Genomic DNA, 20,018 nt, shown 5'->3' on the forward strand with positions numbered 1-20,018 from the left:
CAATTCTCACACCTATATGTGACTACTGCAAAAACCATAGCTTTGACTAGATGCACCCCTGTTGGCAAAATGATGTCTCTACTTTTTAATATGCTGTCTAGATTTGTCATAGTTTTTCTTCCAAGGAGCAAGTGTCTTTTAATTTCATGGCTGCAGCCACCATCTGCAGTGATTTTGGAGTCCAAGAAAATAAAGTCTCTCACTGTTTTCATTATTTCCCCATCTATTTGCCATGCAGTGATAGTTGGACATGACTTAGCAACTGAACTGAATTGAACTGATGGGACCAGATGCCATGATCTTCATTTTTTGAATGTTGAATTTTAAGCCAAATTTTTCACTCTTCTCTTTCACTCTCATCGAGTCCCTGTAGCTTCTCTTTGTTTTCTGCAATTAGAGTGGTATCATCTGGCTATCTGAGGTTGTTGATATTTCTCCCATTAATCTTGATTCCAGCTTGTGACTAATCCAGCCCAGTATTTCACACTTCTCTGCATAGAAGTTAAAGAAGCAAGGTGACAATATATAGCCTTGACGTAGTCCTTTCCCAATTTTGAACCAGTTCATTGTTCCATGCCTGGTTCTAACTGTTGCTTCTTGACCTGCATGCAAGTCTCTCAGGAGGCAGGTAAGATGGTCTGGTATTCTTATCTCTTTAAGAATTTTCCACAGTTTGTTGTTATCCACACAATCAAAGGCTTTAGCATAGTTAATGAAACAGAAGTAGATGTTTTTCTGGAATTCTCTTGCTTTATCTATGATCCAGTAGATGTTGACAATTTGACCTCTGGTTCCTCTGCCTTTTCTAAATCTATCTTGTACATCTGGAAGTTCTTCGTTCATGTACTGCTGAAGCCCAGCTTGAAGGATTTTGAGGATTACCTTGCTAGCATGTGAAATAAGCACAGTTGTGTGGTAGTTTGAACATTTTTTGGCATAGCCCTTCTTTGGGATCGTAATGAAAACTGACCTTTTCCAGTCCTATGGGCACTGCTGAGTTTTCCAAACTTGCTGGCATACTGAATGCAGCACTTAAATGGCATCATTGTTTTTAGGGTTATGAAACAATACTGGCTCGAATTTTATGCTCAATCTACATAAGACCAAAGATAAACAAGAAATCCTGAGAGACATGGGTGAGGGGGGTGGGGGACAAAAACAAAGCACCCTGTCTGCTGTTAAAATAGCTTTCTAGGTCCAAGATTGAGCTGCTCCTGCCTAGGGTGCCATGGCAGCAAAGTGAAACTTACATGACTTTTGTGTCTCTAGACATGTTCCTCTTGACCAGAAACACTGCATATCCAGTCAGTCAATCCCCAAAGGCCAAACCGATTCTGGGATCTATACTCATCACCTTGCTCCTTCTCATCCTAAATGAGATTGACTGTTTTGCTCAACCAATCAGAAATTTTCTATTTGTCTCCATCTTGTTCTTCATTCTTTCTTAGAAAAGTTTCTTGCCTCTCCCCCATTTTGCAGTTTTCCAAATGGAGACTGTTTGCTTCATGAAGGGTTAAAGTTTGTTTTGTATTTCCTGAATTTTCTTTAATCATTCTCTAATACCTTAGAGGAACAAACCTAAGGATTACATTTGATTTCTCAGAATCCATGAAAACAAGAAGAGAGTACAGTATTTAGTGTTGAGAAAAAAAAACCAACTTAGAATTTTATATCTTGCAAAATTACCTATCAAAGATGAAGGAGAAATATAGACTTTCTCAGACACACAAAGACTGAGTGAATTTGTTGCCGTGGAAGAAATGGTACAAATAAGTTTAGAGAAGGAAAATAATAAATTGTTTATACAGAAGGAAAAAATAGTGGTTTAGAGAGATGGTCAGAAACTCAGGCCTGCATAAAGTAAGAAAGCATTGAGGAAAGAATAAGTGAAGTCAATATAAACTTTTATTTTTAATATTTCTCATGTATCTATCAGATAACATTTTGTTAAATAATACTACCAACAATATATTCAATTATGTAAGCATATATTATATACTTATACATGCTTGTATATGGGCTTCTCAGGTGGCTCAGCTATAAAGAATTTGCCTGCCAATGCAGGAGATGCAGGTTCCATCCGTGGGTCAGGGAGATCCCCTGGTGAAGGAAATGGCAACCTGCTCCAGTATTCTTGCCTGGGAAATCCCATGGACAAAGGAGCCTGGCAGGCTACAGGCAACTGGGTCACAAATACTCGGACATGACTTAGTGACTAAACACAACAACAACATGCTTGTATATAAATTCTAAAAATGACAGCAAAGATTTAAGGGATTGAAGGAAGGGACTAGGATTATTTTTTGTTATTTTAAGGTATTTATACTACCTTTGAATTATGACATTATTTGAAAGTGGCCTTTGATTAGCTGTAAATGTATGATGCAAACTCTAGGGCAACCATTAAAAAAAGTAAAAAATATATCTAAGTGATATGCTAATAAAAGGGAGAAAATGACGTCATACAAAATGCTCAGGTTAAATCACAAAAGGCAGAAAAAAATGTCAAAAAAATTAGATGGAAAAGGGCAACAAATAAACTACAATAACAAATATGGTAGATACTAATCCAACTGCATCAATAATCACTTTGAAAGTCAGTGCTCTAAATGACCAATAATTGATTGTAAACTGGATCAAAACAGCAGACTCAATCATACGTTGTCTATAGGAAACTCACACTGAGTACAAAAACAAACAGATGAAGGAAAATACACAGGTAAACAGTAGTCAAGAGAAAGCAGGAGTAGCCTATTAATTTCACAGAGAACAAACTTCAAAGCAAAGAAACGTATCAGGGATAAAGAGGGCATTAAATAATGATAAAGGGATCAATTATCAGAAAGACGTAACAATCCTTCAAGTGAATGAACCTAATAATGGATAAACTGTGTGAAGGAGAAGCTAATAGAATTGCAAAAGACATAGGTAAATCCACTATCTGAGCTGGAGATTTCAACAGCTGTCCATTAGAAATGGACAGATCATCAGGCAGAAAACCAGGAAGGACACAGTTAAACTCAACAATAACATGTAGGAACTTCCCTGGTGGTCCAGTGGTTAAGAATCTGCCTTAAAATGCAAAGGACACGAGTTCAAACCCTGATTCAGGGCTTGAACCAAATCCTTAGTTCAGGAACTAAGATCCTATGTGCCACGGAGCAACTAAGTCCGTGTGCTACAACTACTGAAGTTACCTGCTTTAGAGCCCACACCCCCCAACTACTGAGCCTGCATGTCACAACTAGTCTGGAGTTGCAACAAAAGATTCCACATGATGCAATGAAGGTCCCGCATGCCACAACTAAGACCCCACACAGCCAAATAAATATTTAAAAAATAACATTCATCAGTTGGCTACAATTCACAGCTATGAATTATGGCAACAACAGAACACACATTATTCTCATGCTCACATGGAAGATTCACAAAGATATACCATACCACATTCTGGGTCACAGACACACGTTAACAAATTTAGAACAACAGAAATCACATAATGAACTTCCCTGTTGGAACCGTGGATAAGAATCCAAGTGCCAATGCAGGGGACACAGGTTTGATCTCTGGTCCGGGAAGATTCCATATGCCACAGAGAGACCGAGCCCGTGCACCACGGCTATTGAGCCTGTTCTCTAGAGCCCATGCTCCACAACAAGAGGGGCCACCTCAATGAGAAGCCCATGCACCACAAATGGAAAGTAACCCCTGTGTGCTGCAACTAGAGAAAAGCCCACACAGCAAGGAAGGCCCAGCACAGCCAAAAGCGCATTCTAAAAAATGAAAGGAAACTACCAACCAATATCTCTCATGAACATAAACGTAAAGATCTACATGAAAATATTAGCAAATAGAACCCAACAGTGTATAAAAATAGTTATACACCACAATCGAGGGTGGTTTATCCCAAGTATGCAAAGTTGGTGCAACATTTCTATTAATTTTAATTTTAAAAAGAATAATAATCCTGGTTGATCACATCCAGCTTTTAAATTTATCTTGTTAAGTAAAAAGATAGAAAAAGCAATAACTCAAAAGTACAGCCCTGGGGTGTTCACTTCGGCTCCTGTTAACATTTGTGTCTGCCCCAGATTCATGCATTAGATCTTGATGCCCATGTGATGATATTAGGAGGTGGGGCCCAGGGGAGACACTTCATCATGGGAGTGGAGCCCTTGGGAACAGGGTCAGTGCTGTTTCAGAGGGACCATGGACCTCCCCGTTTCTCCCTGTGAGTCCACATGGACTCGACCCTGACCCTGACCCCAACCACACTTGGCCTTCAGCCTCCGGAATCATCTATTGTTTATAAGCCTCCATGAAAGTGAAAGTGAAGTCGCTTAGTCATGTCCAACTCCCTCGACCCCATGGATTGTAGCCTACCAGGTTCCTCCATTCATAGAATTTTCCAGGCAAGAGCACTGGAGTGGGTTGCCATTTCCTTCTCCAGGGGATCTTCCCGACCCAGGGATCGAACCTGGGTCTCCCGCATTGCAGGCAGATGCTTTACCTTCTGAGCCACCAGGCATGGCTGTGGTCTTTTGTTATAGCAGCAAAAGGGACCAAGGCCCTCCCCTCACTCTACTCCTATGAAGAAGGTTCTGTGTGTGTTGTGTGTGCTGTGCTCTATGCATGAGCTGTGTATGAGTTCTCTGTGTGTGTTCTGTGTATATGTTGTATGTGTGCTGTGTATGTGTTCTGTGTGTGGTGGTGTGCAGAATAAGGCCACTGAGTTTCACATTTTACAGAGATGCCCTAGTAGGTGATCAGACAAGTACAGTTTCCTCCTTCCAAGCTCTTTGCTCCAGATCATCTCTCATTGTCATGAGAGTGATACTCTCTCACCCATTCAACAATTTTAATTGTTGCATGTTGGGAGACGTGGTAGGGACTGAAGTTCTGATATTCCAGGTTGGGTGGCCCATGGTTGTGGTTGTGGTCCTCCTGCTGGAGTCCTGGGCTCTGGGGGCCATCTGATGTAGGCATGCTCTCCATGTTGTCATGTCTACCACCAGAGACAATCATAAAGGCACTGGGGATGAAGCTTGCTTTGTCCTTTCATGATGTCTGTTTTCATTGGGGATCTCAAGCAAGTGTTCAAGTGTCCTGAGTTTGAGAAGCTGATTAAATCACACACATTCATCCTCAGGGACTTCCATGTAAAAGCCAGTCTGATGGATCTGAAGGATTGTTTTCTTTCTACACGAAATTCTGTGGGCATGCACTCTAGTTTTCTAGATGAAACTTGCCTACCCATGCTCTTTGATGGTAGCATGACTACTAGCTTACTCAGAGACCTGAGACTTAAGCAAAGGAACAACACTGAACTTGGGTTTACAGGAAATTCTAAAGCTCCATGTGCCCAAGGGAACAGAGTTACAACATACTGCTTGCTGCCCTGACGACTAAGAGCCTTCCATTCTTTCAGATGTAGAATATCCAACACCCTTTTCATGCACGAACTGTGAAAGACAAAATATGTGCAGCTTCTTTCTTACGTCCTTAAATTATTGAAATTATCTGATAAAGGAAGACACTAATTTAAAATATCATACCACACCTGGATCTAGTCAGCAATTTTCCAATTAAAAATTCTATGGCAACTAGCTAATTTGCCTGTTTTGCTGGTTGGATAAATGTTTTAATCTATAGTTCTGTGCCCTGTCTTAGATTTGCAGTGATACATATTAGCAAAGCAAATATTAGTTATCTGCATGTGTATATAACTGGTGCTATGTGAATCTCACATATATGACATTTTTAAAAGGTATTAAGTAGCCTCCCTCAGCATTAACACTGCTGGAGAAATCTAACTCCAAGGTTATCATCATTAAAATGCAATTAAACATTTAGTAATTTCTCCCTGAGATTGACAAAAGAATTCAACAATGTTTGCATCAGAGCTTCTTCGGTTCCTTCTTTTTCATAATTTCACATTTAATATCATGTTTAAGTTTTATCTAAAATAAATACTTTGCTAGAAATTCTCATTTGATGAGAATTAAGAACCTTTCAAAACATCATGCTACTTTCTGCCTCTCTGTTATTAATCATTTTTATGAGTAAAAGACACAAAAAGATCCCTGACTTGTGTCCTGCTTACAAGAAGGGCTGGACGATGACCATTCTGACTGGTGTGCAGTGGTACTTCATTGTGATTTGCATTTCTAATAATTAGTGATGCTGAGCATCTTATTATGTGCCTGTTGTCCATCTACTAGTTGGGGGCAAACTTAACTGTGGTTTCAAACCATGAGTTTTAAATAATTATAACTAGGCTCAAACATATCTTTACTAATCAAAATAGGAACCATTAGGATCAACACATTTTTGCCAATGAGAAATAAGTTTGTTCACTCCTGTAGCAAAAAAAATAAAAAAAAAATTAGTGCTTCCGAGTATGATGAACTCTTGAACAGTATTTTTTGCATCCTGCTGGTTGTGGAAGTGTTCTCCCTGCAAAAAGTTGTCAAGATGCTTGAAGAAGTGGTAGTCGGTTGGCATGGCTAATTCATTTCAATGTATGACAAAAACCACTGCAATGTTGTAAAGTAATTAGCCTCCAACAAATAAAAATAAATGGAAGGAAAAAAAAAAAAAAGAATTTTCCACCAAAAAAAAAAAAAAAAAAAAAGAGGTCAGGTGGATACGCAGTTGAGACAAAACATTGTAGCCCAATTCTTTCAACTTGTGAGGGATTAGCCGTGCAACCTGTGGTGGGGCATTGTCACGGAGAAGAACTGGGCCCATCCTGTGGATCAGTGCTGGCTGCAAGCGTTTCAGTTTTCAGTGCATCTCATTGATTTGCTGAGCATACTTCTCAGATGTAATAGTTTCTCTGGGATTCAGAAAGCTGTAGTGGATCAGTTCCGGCAGCAGACCACCAAACATTTACCATGACATTTTTTTCTTGCAAGCGTGGTTTTGGGAAAGTGCTTTGGAGCTTCTACTCAGTCCATCCACTGAGCTGGTCTTCAACAGTGCATATTTTGGAAAACAATGCATAATAAATAGTATCATTGAGATTTCTGCTATTGTAAGCCCATCTGGGCAAAGTATATGCTATATTACACACATATTAATATATGTGTTGACTTCCCTAGTGGCTCAGATGGTAAAGCATCTGCCTGCAATGCCAGAGACCCGGGTTCGATCCCTGGGTTGGGAAGATCCCCTGGAGAAGGAAATGGCAACCCACTCCAGTACTCTTGCCCGGAAAATCCCATAGACGACGGAGAAGCGTGGTAGGCTACAGTCCATGGGGTTGCAGAGTCAGACAGGACTGAGCCACTTCGCTTTACTATTGCATGACCTGAAGAGAGAAGTTACATTTTGAAAAGCTCTCATTTGAGGTTCAGCAGAGAAAAAAATAACCTTTTGCTAAGTAGCCATTATAGGATAAGTAGAACACAATAACATTTAGGAGCCTTAGCTTCCATCCCGGAGAAAGAGGAGTAAACAAAGCAAGTGAAGCATCCTTTCCGTTGTCTCAGATCCTGAGACACATGAGCGGGGATGAGAACAACTTTCCTGCTGGTGCTTTTATGTTGGGAGTAAATCCTTCCTCCTCAGCTAGGAGGGACACTGTGTCTCAGAGGTGGGCAAGGCGGTACAGAATGAGAGGTGAAGCATTTCAGCATCAGAACCAGAAAAGACAGAGATGCGCTGGACAATCACAGTCCACAAAAGGACTATGAAATGGATTTCACTGTTTGTGTTCATTCCAACTTGGCCAATTCTTTCTGTATTTTCTTAGAGTTTCCATAGAGACAGTGTCACAAAATGATCCTCTTCTAAGCCACAAAGAAACAACACAGACAAGAGAACAAGGAAACAAAGAGAAGAGAGAATTTAATTTAAACTTACAATGACGGAAATGGAAAAGAAATCCTTTTGCTGGTGTGATTACTTGGAAAGGCACTAATTTTGCTAAACAGACTTTTCTGATAGCACTCAGGAGTGGCCCTGCACTTACTGTTCTACCTCAAGCCTCGAATAATCGAATTCTGTAGAATGAAAATTCTGGGGAGAGCTATCTAAATGCTATTTTACAGGGAAACTGATTTCCCCCCCAAGTATTATCTTTTAAAGAGATTATCAAACTTATACATATATGGGAGAAAATTCATAACTTACTGCAAAACAAACAAAGTTTTAAACATTTTCTGCGATTCCATTACCCAGAGAAAACAGTCACTAATGATATTTCTGATTAGTGTGTGTGTAGACATACACACAGTTGCTTGCTGTCTCTCCACAGCATTGGGCTTCCCTGGTGGCTCAGAGGTTAAAGCTTCTGTCTGCCATGTGGGAGACCTGGGTTCGATCCCTGGGTTGAGAAGAATCCCTGGAGAAGGATATGGCAACCCACTCCAGTATTCTTGCCTGGAGAATCCCATGGACGGAGGAGCCTGGTGGGCTACAGCCCACTGGGTCGCAAGGAGTTGGAAACAACTGAGCAACTTCACTTTCACTTTCCACAGCATTCCACTACATCCACTTCCTGCTTAGAGGCATGTGTATTGCTGTGTTTTTAAGAAACAATTTTAAACTATTATGCAAGCAAAGCTTTAAATATAAAACTCAAATGATACGCTCGTTACTTCCTTCTGAAGAATTCCAGCTACTGGAATTGTTTGCATGTATGGCTTCCGTAAAATTCTCTTTAGGTGTAAAAATTACCTCATGGGTTCGCTTGGTGGTCCAGTGGTGAAGAGACTGACTGCCATTGCAGGGGACATGGGTTCGATCCCTGGTCCAGGAATATCCTACATGCTGTGGAGTAACTAAGTCTGTGCTCCACAACTACTGAACCTGCGTCCAGAGCCGATGCTCCTCAACCAAGGAGCCACCGCAGTGAGAAGTCCACACACCACAGCTAGAGCGTAGTCTCCACCTGCCACAACTAGAGAAAAGCCTGAGCAGTGATGAAGACCCAGCACAGCCAAAAATAAACAAACAAATTAATGAATGAAAATTGAATTACTTCATTTGATTTTTAAAACCATCTTCTGAGCTGGGTAGGCCCACTCTGACCATGGTTAAAAGTTTATCTTACGGATGAGTAAACTGAAGCTGTTTAATGGAAAGCCACACTTGAACGGAGCGGTATCACCATAGATTCTGTGTGATTTTACAGTAGCAAACAGCAGAGATACCCTTAGTATATCAAAGTGTTGTTGAGTGTAGCAGCTGTAATAAACTGACAAAGTCAAAGTGAAAGTCGCTCAGTCGTGTCCGATTCTTTGCAACCCCACGGACTATACAGTCCATGGAATTCTCCAGGCCAGAATAATGGAGTAGGTAGCCATTCCCTTCTCCAGGGGATCTTCCCAACTCAGGGATCAAACCCAGGTCTCCTGCATTGCAGGCAGATTCTTCACCAGCTGAGCCACCAAGGAAGCCCAATAAATTGACAATCTCCATGTGAATGATTGTGTGGCAGCATGCTGAGAGCGGCGTGGCTGGGTTTAATACAGATGCTCTGTGTCAGCTGCAGGCTTGGATCCTGGAGAGGCTCCTGGAACTTTTTGTTTTTGTTTTTTTTAACAAAAGCCACCACGTAGAGCCACTTTAAATGATCACAATTTTGCCTTCCCCGATGTCCCATTTTCCAGTTAGTTTTGCTGAATACATGCCCCTCCCCCTCCAGACCAGTCTGTCTTCAGCCACTGGGCAAGGAGTAGACAGCACAAGGAGCTAAGTGTGCTCCAGCTAATGAAACTGTGTACAAGCCCCCGTGTCCCCGTCTCCAGAAGTAAGATGCTGACTCAAGGTATGATGAACCTGTCTGCAGCACAGGCTTAGACAGCAGATTTGTGGACGCGGTGCGGGAAGGAGAAGGTGGGCCAGATGGAGAGAGTAGCACTGGCTCATATACACCACTACGTGTAACACACACAGCTAGTGGGAAGCTGCTGCCTAGCACAGGAGGGTCACCTCTGCTCCGTGACGACTTTCAGGGGTGGGATGGGGAGGAGGGAGGCTCAGTGGGAGACGATATATGTAAACTTAGCTGATTCACTTCACTGTACAGCAGAAACCAACACACGATTGTAAAGCAACTATACCCCAATAAAAAAGACAAGGTATGTTAAAAAAAAAAAAAGACATCCCTCTGGACCTGCCATGTACCTCAAACAAAATAAGCAATAAAGTACATTTTAATAATCTTCAAAAGAAAAAAATGTTAAATATTTCAATTTTAATTTTAACCCAATACAAACTACTGCACTGAATGCCATTATATCACTTAAATGCATAAATTTTATACATACAAAGTCCTACTCAACCTGGTGATGCAGCTTAATAATTAACGTGAAGCCCTGTAAATACCTGGATGGATTTAATAACCCCATAAACACAAAAGTTCCAGTCTACTAATGTCTAATATTGATACAATTTTACACATGCAACTATCTGCATTTGGTGAGAACGGTCTCTAAACATAGAAGCTTAAAAGGAGCAGACACCAGATGCACAAAAACTATGCCTTGTGTAACCCTGCCCCGTGGGAAACGGCAGGGATGAAAGGTAAGCCCTAAGAGGAGGCTCAGCAGGTAGAGAACCCACCTGAAATTCAGGAAACACAGAAGACGCAGGTTCCATCCCAGGGTTGGGAAGATCTCCTGGAGAAGGAAATGGCAACCCACTCCAGTTTTCTTGTCTGGAGAATCTCATGGACAGAGGAGCCTGGCAGGATACAGCCCATGGGGTCGCAAAGAGTCAGACATGACTGAGAGACCAAGCAGACTCAGGAGGAAGTCTGAGGAAGTTACAGCAACTAATTAGGGGTGGCACGTTGTATGACAGCCACTTTGGTCCTAAGATTAACTCATGTCAGTAGAAACCCGGTGTAAAGCATGTTAAGGATTACCTCAAAATAAAGTTAAGTCCTAGTGAAGGTGTAAAAAGCCATAGCTAAAAGAAAATAAGCTATGAAATAAAATTAACACTGTGTATGTTACATATGAAAGTTAAGAGAATCTTGAGAGTTCTCAACACAAAGGAAAAATACTTTTCCTATTTATTTAATGCTGTATTTATATAAGACTGGATGTTCACTAAATTTTTTTCTGGTAATCATTTCATCATGTATGTAAGTTGACTTATTATGGTGTGTGTATTTTAAAATTATACAGTCTCTATATGTCAATTACATATCAATAAAAGAAGAAGACAAGTTTTTAAGTTAAAAATAAAATAATAAAAATATATAAATAAGTTATGAAGCTGACTTTAACACTTCTGATTATACCACAATGAAGATCCACACTGGATTAAATATCCCTCTATGCTTAGCCCTACATTAACATAATTATAACAACAAAATTATTCAGCAGAATAGGATATGCACCAGCCTAAAAGTCAGAGAACTTGGCAGTGATTCACGCTCCTCTAGAGGAGCCTGTTTGATAATTGACAGACTCTGGTAAACCCCATCCTCAGGGAACCCTGTGAAGAACAGCAGAAAGCATAATTGCCATAATTATCAGATGTTCAGTCAAGGCCTAGCCCATGGGAAGGGAAGACGGAGGCTACATTTTGTACCTTAGGAACATACCTTACAAAAAAGTTTTTAGGAAATACAAAAACCAAAGGAGAATTTAGTGGTAAATAAAGAATAGAGAGCTTGATTGAGCCATTAAGCACACAGTCATCCCCTCCAATATCAATTAACTTCATAACCCATTAATAAGCTCCTAACATACAAGAGGAGATAAGTCCTGACGAGATGAACATCCTGGAAAGTGTGCTTGGATGGATCAAAGTGAAGCCTAGAGGAGATTTTAAATCTCAGAACACTTTGTGCTAAAACCAGACAAAACTCCCTAACAGATTCAACTTTTATAAGTAAATAAAAGACTCACTTAGCATCTCTGTGTAGAAGATAGAAATTTAAAGCTGGTGCTATGGACAAAATATCATAAAGGGTGATAAAAGAAGTTAAATTTCCTGGAGCCAGAGGAGCTGCTTATGGACAGTTTATAAGAACTCATCCTGTGATTTATGAGTAAAGGTAATAAGCCTTATAAGCCTGGTGATAGCTGATTGTCCAGAAAATAACTTTAGTTCTACTTTAAATATTACTTTGAAATGTAAATTTTAACATAATTTTCAGTGTTATTTTAAAAGATATAAGTTTTTAGATACAGGTTTTTAGTTACAGGGTACAAATGTCTCTGGGCTTCCCTGTTGGGTCAGCAGTAAAGACTTGCCTGCCAATGCGGGGGACTTGAAGATCCCTGGGCTGGGAAGATCCCCTGGAGGAGGGCATGGCTACCCACTCCAGTGTTCTCGCCTGGAGAATCCCCATGGTCAGAGGAGCCTGGAGGGCCGTGGGGTGGCAAACAGTCATACATGACTGGGCAACTAAACAACAACAACAACAAATGTCTCTAGAGAATAAACACATACAATACCATAGTTTAAAAGCAGTTATCAATTAAGAAAGCATTCAGGGTCAACTGCACAATCACCTAAATACAATAATAAATATATAAACTACTAATTAATGCCAGACTAATTTATTAATTATACACGAATACACAGAAGAACTATACAAAAAAGATCTTAATGACTCAGATAACCACGATGTTGTGATCACTCACCTACAGCCAGACATCCTGGAGTCTGAAGTCAGGTGGGCCTTAGGAAGCATCACTATGAACAAAGCTAGTGGAGGTGATGGAATTCCAGCTGAGCTCTTTCAAATCCTAAAAGATGATGCTGTTAAAGTGCTGCACTCAATAGGCCAGCAAATTTGGAAACCTCAGCAGTGACCACAGGGCTGGAAAATGTCAGTTTTCATTCCAATCCCAAAGAAGGGCAAAGCCAAACAATGTTCAAACTATTGCACAACTGCACTCATCTCACATGCTATCAAAGTAATGCTCAAAATTCTCCAAGCCAGGCTTCAATAGTACGTGAACTGTGGAACTTCCAGATGTTCAAGCTGGATTAATCGAAAAGGCAGAGGAACCAGAGGTCAAATTGCCAACATCCTCTGGATCACAGAAAAAGCAAGAGAATTCCAGAAAAACATCTACTTCTGTTTTATTGATTAGGCCAAACTTTGACTATGTGGAGCACAACAAACTGTGAAAAATTCTTAAAGAGGCGGGAATACCAGACCACCTTACCTGCCTCCTGAGAAATCTGTCAAGAGTCAGGTCAAGAAGTAACACTTAAAACTGGACATGGAACAACAGACTGGCTCCAAATTGGGAAAGAAGTATGCCAAGGTTGTATATTGTCACCTTGCTTTTTAACTTCTATGCATAGAACATCATGTGAAATATTGGACTGGATGAAGCACAAGCTGGAATCAAGATTGTTGGGAGAAATATCAATAACCTCAAATATGCAGATGACACCATCCTTATGGCAGAAAGTGAAGAGGAACTGAAGAGCCTCTTGATGAAAGTGAAAGAGGGGAGTGAAAAAGCTGGCTTAAAACTCAACAGTCAAAAAACAAAGATCATGGCATCTGGTCCCATCACTTCATGACAAATAGATGGGGAAACAATGGAAACAGTGAGAGACTATTTTCTTGGGCTCCAAAATCACTGCAGATGGTGACTGCAGCCATGAAATTAAAAGACACTTGCTCCTTGGAAGAAAAACTATGACCAATCTAGACAGCACATTAAAAAGCAGAAACATTACTTTGCCAACAAAGGTCTGTCTAGTCAAAGCTATGGTTTTTTCAGCAGTCATGTATGGATGTGAGAGTTGGACTATAAAGAAAGCTGAGCACCAAGAACTGATGCTTTTGAACTGTGGTGTGGAGAAGACTCTTGAGAGTCTCTTGGACTGCAAGAAGATCAAACCAGTCCATCCTAAAGGAAATCAGTCCTGAATATTCATTGGAAGGACTGATGCTGTAGGTGAAGCTCCAATACTTTGGCCACCTGATGCGAAGAAGGGACGCATTAGAAAAGACCATGATGCTGGGAAAGATTGAAGGCACGAGGAGAAAGGGACAGACAGAGGATGAGATGGTTGGTTGGCATCACTGACTCGATGGACATGAGTCTGAGCAAGCTCTAGGAGTTAGTGATGGACAGGGAGGCCTGGCATACTACAGTCCATGGGGTCGCAAAGACTTGGACAGGACTGAGCGACTGAACTGAACTGATTAATTAACAGAAGCAATACTGTTCATATTAGTAACATCAGAAATGTTTCTCCTTGCATAAAGCTTATATCAGAATGCATAAACCCACTGATAGTTAACAGTAAAATAAACTTAAACCAATACCTAATTATTTATTAAAACAATTGTTAATCAGCATGTTACTGAAACAGTACGTGGGATGTGGCTGCTTGCGCTCAAAAGCCAATGAACAGGCCAGGCTGGCAGAAAGGAAAGTGTGCTTTATTTTAGACGCCGGAATTGTGGGGATCAGGGTGGCAGACGTCTATCCAAAGACCGCTCCCACCTTAGACGCCGGAATTGTGGGGATCAGGGTGGCAGACGTCTATCCAAAGACCGCTCCCACCACCGACAAGCAGGGGTTGAGAGCTCTTATAGATGGGGGTGGGGGGTAGGGGGTGGGAACAGAGGAGGGGGGACTACACGCAGAAACAGCACAGTCAGCTCTGACAGTCATCTTGAAATTGGTCATCAGTGGTCTGACCAGTGTCATCCTGTTTTAAGTACAGTTAATCTTCAGTTCCAGGGTCAGCTTGTTCCCATTTCTTTATGGCCAGTGTTTTGAATTGCAGCAGCTCACGTCCTGGGTTCAGTCTGGTAATCATGTAGTTAACTTCTCCACCTGGTGTTTTGGTATCTATAAGACAGCTCACAGGATGTGGCTCAGAATATTATCTATAGACCTTGAGAAAGAACTAAACGCCCTTGACCATGCTTAATGACAGCACTGTTATTGTTTACTCTCCTTTGACTGTTTTCCTTTGTTTCAGCATCTCATTTCTCTGATTAAACTTACTTTTTGACTAAAACTTTCCACAGACAAAAGGCAGGCGGAGGACATGGTGTGGTGGGGGAGGACAATAGGGTCCTGCTCGGTTTCAAGAACAGACACACATTCAAGGAAAGAGTAAAACAAATGAATGAACTCAGCAGTCACAAATCCTGCCTGTTTACCAAGATCACTGCCTCTCGTAGTTCTGGTATCAGAGGTACGGCCTGCCTGGTGACATCTCTCTAATGTCACAGGATCCTGTCTGCAGACATGTATCATGGCCCTGTATTCTCTGAATAAGGACTTGCAAGAATGGGATGGGTTTTATCAAATATTTTAATTAAAAATTTTTGGTTTTTATATTTGCAATTTATTTATCATAATATTTGGCAAGGTCTGGTCTGGACCATGGGATCATTTAGCTGTGGCATGTGAGATCTATTTCTCTGACCACAGAATGAACCTGGGGCCCCTGCATTGCAAGCACAGACTATTAGCCACTGGACCAGCATGGTTTGAAAGAATCGCTGGCAATGATGGGACCGGTTCGATAAAACCAGTTTGGGAAACCCACTGGAGAAGGAAATGGCAACCACCCATGTTTTCATGCGGATCAAACCCCCACTTAGAGGGAAGTGGAGGATCAGTCCATGGGTTCCCAATAGACCACCAACTAAACCACCAACAAAGTCTATAGATGCGGTGGGTCAGCCGCTGGTCCGGGAACCGGGAGAGGGGCGACAGCGAAAGCACCACAGCCACACACGAAATCACACACCATCCACACACGTTTCATGAATAAATCTTCATTCCCTTCTACTTGTTCTCTAACACTTTAATCCATTTTTTAACTTCGCAAGGTACGATATTATGTTTTCAGATCTTTCCAGATGATTGGGCCTATAGATCACCAAACAATGTCGGCAATTTTCCAAGACAGAACCAGGTACAAAACTTCCGTCCCTGACAGCTGTGTTACATTGTTTTGGACTCCTTAGCCACTCTCATTTCTTTTAAACGTTCTTCTTGTTTCATCCACTGCAAGCACTTGAAGGACAAACGTCCTGCTTACAAAGAACAAACACATACAAGGGAAAAAAACAATATAACTTACAGTATAACAATCACTTACCTTTACAGATCACTCTTCGTATTACTGTATACTATAGGAACTTAACTTTTATAATTATACACAACTACATATCTGCTATACTATTTAAATCTACAGCCCATAATTCTCTATTAATTTTCAACGAATGACTCTTATAAATACTATTACATTAAAACATTTTTTCAAATGTAACTTCCATATCACCAATGGCAGGGTGAATGGACAGTTAGCTGGCAGGTCGAGCTAGTTCCTTACCACAAATGAATTGGGCATTGCTGCATTAAGCACATTTTACCAACTAAATCAAATCTGTGTTTTCAGTTGACCCGGAGAGTGGGAATAAACACATTATAAGAGTCTAACTTCTAATCATTCCATTCGCTAATATACTCCTATAATAAAATCCCACATATCATAATCCAAATTAAATTTCATAAGGAATTCAGAGGGTCCCTCTCCTGCCTTCGCAGTAGAAAACTCTTTAAGCCCCCAGACTTGATTACCAAGAGTATTCACAGAGAACTGAGTACAACGGGAAAGGAAAACGTCAAAGAAGACAAACAAAATTTACCAAGAAAACAACTCGGACTTGGGCTCATACTTGGGTAAATCTGCCTAGAATCATGGACCGTTCGATTGCCTGGCTGGAGATCCACTGAAGAATGCCCCTTTCCAGTATCTGCCTGGAGACCCAGGATAAGGAGCCTGTACACGCCAGGGGTTGCAATAGTCACACGCAACTAAACCACCACCAAAGTCAAAGACCTATGTCCCTCCTCAAGGGCTGTAGATAATATTCTGAGCCATGACCTGTGAGCTGTCTCATACACGCTGAAGCCCCCCCCACCAGGCTCCACAAGCATGCAGGCTCCAGACCCGTTAGAACCAGAAGGTGACGATGCTGACTCCCGATGACCTCACCACCAGCCAATCAGGAGAAGGTCCCTGAGCAGATCACCCACTCCATAACCCCCTCCTTAACTCTGGCTTTAAACTTCCCATGATAGCCTTCAGGGAGTGTCAGCCTTTTAAGCACGACTGCCCTGGACTCCTTGCTCAGCGCCTGCAACACATGCTTCCTTTCCTTCACCACAACGTGGGGTCAGTGGACGGGCTTCACCCTGCCGGGGCCAGAATTTCAAGTGGGGTTCAGAAACTGCACGCCAAGGGTTATCAGTCATTCAGCAGAACATGGAACACAGCTGCCCCAAGGCACTTGACCTCTTATGAACGAAACAAGAGGAGACAAAGGACTGCAGGTAAATCAGGGCAACACCCTCAATTCGGATGTCAGAAATCTCAGGGGAACAAGACATGTTACTGCAAAAGGAGAGAGAGGAGGTCTCCGAGTACACACAATCCTGATTTGTGCTGAGGGGTGAGGCCCACACAACCCCCAGACCCTGCACCTGAGGTCACATGAGGACACTCTCGAAGGTGACCCCACCCCCAGACCCTGCACCTGGGGTCACAAGTCCACAGTCTCCAGGGTGACCCCCTCCCCAGACCTTGAAACTGGGGTCACATGTACACAGGTAACCACAGAGATGGACCTTAAAGGATCATTTCTAAGAAAAGTCAGGCACAGGAAGACAATAGTGTGTGATGTACCTTCTAGGCAAAATATCAAGAGACACACAAAGTATCAAATTTACAAGCCCAAAGGAACTCTGAGATTTCAAACACAACAAAGGGTTCCAAGAAAAAGAAAAAAGAATGTGAAGGGCCTGAAAATGAATCAGGAGATCTGAACTAACATAGACATAGAAACCTGTATGTGTAATCAATAATTCCCAAGGATTATCCTCTTCCTTTCTCCCTTCCTTCCTTCCTTTCCCACGTACATGGGAACCTATACCTCTAACTTATACACAGAAATCTGTATTTCTAGGAGAGAATCCACAGAAATTATCTCCTACCTTCCTTTTTGTATACACAGAAAACTGTATATGAGATACATAATCCACCAGTACCTGATGCTCACCACTCTGTTTGACCTTCTATGGCAAAAAATCCAAAAAAGAATAGACATATCTCATAGATACGTTATACCTGAATCAGGCGGCTATATATGACAACAATCAGAACATCGCAAATCAACTACACTGCAATATAACATCAGCATGATATTAAAGAGAAAGAAAGAGAAGCAGTGCCTACTTTATTTCCCCTGACCTCCCTGACTGGGGCTGCTACCCCATCCCTGGAGCCAAAGCAGACTTTTCCCACTGCTGGACTAGGGTTGGTTGGACACAGCCTGGCAGGGTGCCCTTCACTGAACCCTTTTTAAACATCTACTGTCTGCTAGCCTCGCCTCTCCTGGCTGCATCTCGGGGCACCGGAGCCAGCAGCCGGGACCATGTTCTGACGCAAGTTGACAGCACTTGACTACCACAACCCTGCTGGCTTCAGCTGCAAAGATGAAACAGAATTTAGAAACTTCGTTGTTTGGCTTGAGGACCAGAAAATCAGACACTGTAAAATTGAAGACAGAGGTAATTTAAGAAACATCCACAGCAGTGACTGGCCCAAGTTCTTTGAAAAGTATCTCAGAGATGTTAACTGTCCTTTCAAGATTCAAGATCGACAGGAAGCAATCAACTGGCTTCTTGGCTTAGCTGTTAGACTTGAGCATGGAGATAATGCTGAAAAATACAACAAGGACTTGGTACCTGATCATACAAAAAAACGCTGACAATGCAGCTAAAAATGCAAAGCCATTGATCAATTTGGATGTGAATAATCCTGATTTTAAGGCTGGTCTAATGGTTTTGGCTAACCTTCTTTAGGTTCAGCGTCATGATGATTACCTGGTAATGCTTAAGGCAATTTGCATTTTAGTCCTGGAGCGCCTGACACAAGATGCAGTTGCTAAAGCAAATCAAATGAAAGAGGGCTTGCCGGTTGCCTTAGACAAGCATATTCTCGGTTTTGACACGGGGGATGCAGTTCTTAATGAAGCTGCTCAAATTCTGCTATTGCTGCATATAGAAGAGCTCAGAGAGCTACAGACAAAAATTAATGAAGCCATAGTGGCTGTTCAGGCAATTATTGCTGACCCAGAGACAGACCACAGACTGGGAAAAGTTGGAAGATGAACATTTTAGGATTTCAGCTTCTCACCTACTTAGTACAATTGGGAACCATGTAAGCTTTGGCATGTGTTTGGAAATGTCATGTTTTCGAGGGAAGAATCCTAGAAAATTGACTATGTTCTAGAGATTTACCATCATTGCTTTTTCTTTAATAAAGTTGGGAAGGCGAAAATAAATAAATAAATAAACATCTACTGTCTGCTATGTTCTGACTTGGACCAGACTCCCCAGCAGGATCCAGGCCTCCAGGGACTAGGGAGAAAATATTATGAACCCTGCAAATGCCCTGGTGCAAATACCTTCCAACTCAAGCCTCCTTTCTGGAGTGCAGCCTCCTAGGCATGGAAGCACACTCAGCAGGGTGCTGTGGACCCAGTAGTAATAAGTCTGGTGTATATGTGTGTGTGTGTGTGATGCTTTATGGGGGGAAAGTAGTGAAACACTGCCCTTAGGTGTTTGCTCAGATACAATTCGCTCTAATCCACAGCCCAGGATGCTGACTTTCCCAGGAACCAGAGATGTGCTTTAAAAAGTGCAGTCGCCTGAAAACATTTCCTATAACTACAACTTGACCAAAGAGGCTGACCAGCACCTCTAATTCACAAGCCCTGGGGTTTCTTTTAATGACAGCTGCCCACAGGAAATCTCCCAGAGCGGGGGTTGCAGAAATAAATTTCAAACACAGCAGAGTCTCAAGAAGTCAATTGCAAAAAAAAAAAAAGAAGTCAATTGCCACAGTAAATTTTCCTCACAAGGAAACAAGAAAAAACAAAAGCAAATCTCCACCACAGGAGTAGATGCAGAGCATCCCTAATTGCTGCAGGAATACCAATCAAAACAATGGGAAATCAAATCCCACCAGTCAGACTGGCCATCCTCACA

General features: G+C 41.6%; 1 pseudogene; it reads left to right on the top strand.

The window, feature by feature from the left end:
- The first annotated feature begins 18,400 nt into the window (after positions 1-18,400).
- LOC110139601 (RNA transcription, translation and transport factor protein pseudogene) lies at positions 18,401-19,324 on the top strand (annotated as a pseudogene).
- Positions 19,325-20,018: the final 694 nt, after the last annotated feature.

Source organism: Odocoileus virginianus, chromosome 3 (assembly GCF_023699985.2).
Source record: "Odocoileus virginianus isolate 20LAN1187 ecotype Illinois chromosome 3, Ovbor_1.2, whole genome shotgun sequence".
NCBI lineage: Eukaryota > Metazoa > Chordata > Mammalia > Artiodactyla > Cervidae > Odocoileus > Odocoileus virginianus.